The sequence below is a fragment of the Octodon degus genome, unplaced genomic scaffold (genome assembly GCF_000260255.1).
Source record: "Octodon degus isolate 3935 unplaced genomic scaffold, OctDeg1.0 scaffold00117, whole genome shotgun sequence".
NCBI lineage: Eukaryota > Metazoa > Chordata > Mammalia > Rodentia > Octodontidae > Octodon > Octodon degus.
The window spans coordinates 542760-543799 of NW_004524693.1; the positions used below are offsets into that span (position 1 = coordinate 542760).

A 1040-nucleotide genomic window follows, 5' to 3' on the forward strand; every position below is an offset into this window, starting at 1 on the left:
TGCAAGTTTCAGGGGGTTAAGACTTTGTCATGTTAAAAAGTCAGTCTGGATTTGAAACTGTCTCATTGCTATCTGTTTATCAATAAAACTTTGAAAAAAAATTTAAAAAAAAAGTCAGTCTGGTAAAGAAAATCAGACAAGTACACTCAGAAGGACAGTAAACTAGTCTTGATGCCTTGAAAGAAGTCTGTTTACAGTAGGGGCCCAACAACAAAAGGAACAAATGATCTTGGTATATGTTAGCAAAAGCTTCCCTGAGGTTACATCTGAGCACAGTCTTGGAAGATTTTTTTTTTTTTTACTTTCAGAAAGCATCAAAAAGAGAATTTATTTAACCATTCTCGCTGATAATACAGCAAGTGGGTGAATAATTCATGCTATAACATGCTGAGGAAACCAAAAAGTTGGTTGGAAGGAGGCAGAGGAACTTTGTCTTATAAGAATCAGAATCGAGGGGCTCCATAATCATCTGGCATCCGTTCAATGTTGTATCTGTGATTAGAAATGTACATGATAGGAACTCCAGGGATCTTCCGGATCCTCCGTTTAAGGTCTCGGTCAACTGTGGCCACAATGTAACACTTGTGCTGAGTTACTCTCTGCACCAAGCAGTCGTCTGCGTAGGTCCCTTTATGTGCGCAAGGTAAGCGTTCAAACCGTGGATCCTTGGCGATCCTTAGGGCCACTCGATACTTCTGTCCCAATTTTTCAATTTCTGCCATTACACAATCAGTTATACAAGGGATACACTTGGCATACAGACAGTCCATCATTGATTGTACCAAGTCCAATTTGGCTTTGATGGAAAAGTTGATGAAGTTGGTATCAACCAGGATATGATAAGGTGGGCCCAGCTGTGTATTATACTGGAAGAATAAGCAGGAAGGATGCTGGGGGACTTCTCTTTCCTTTAGAGCACTAGGATCTTTCTTTTCTTTCTTTTTAGATTTTAATCTATCCTTTTCTTTGAGTCTCTCATCTCTGAGACTAAGCATTCGCTTCATGGTCGCATACTTTCTTGTTTTCTTTTGTTTCCCCAT

The 1040-nt window shown here is 39.5% G+C and overlaps 1 pseudogene across 1 annotated transcript; it reads right to left on the reverse strand.

Annotated features, from left to right (window-relative positions):
- Positions 1–398: 398 nt before the first annotated feature.
- LOC101577083 lies at positions 399–1040 on the reverse strand (annotated as a pseudogene). The gene has a single exon (XR_001117270.2). The product of XR_001117270.2 is annotated as an rRNA-processing protein FCF1 homolog pseudogene (transcript).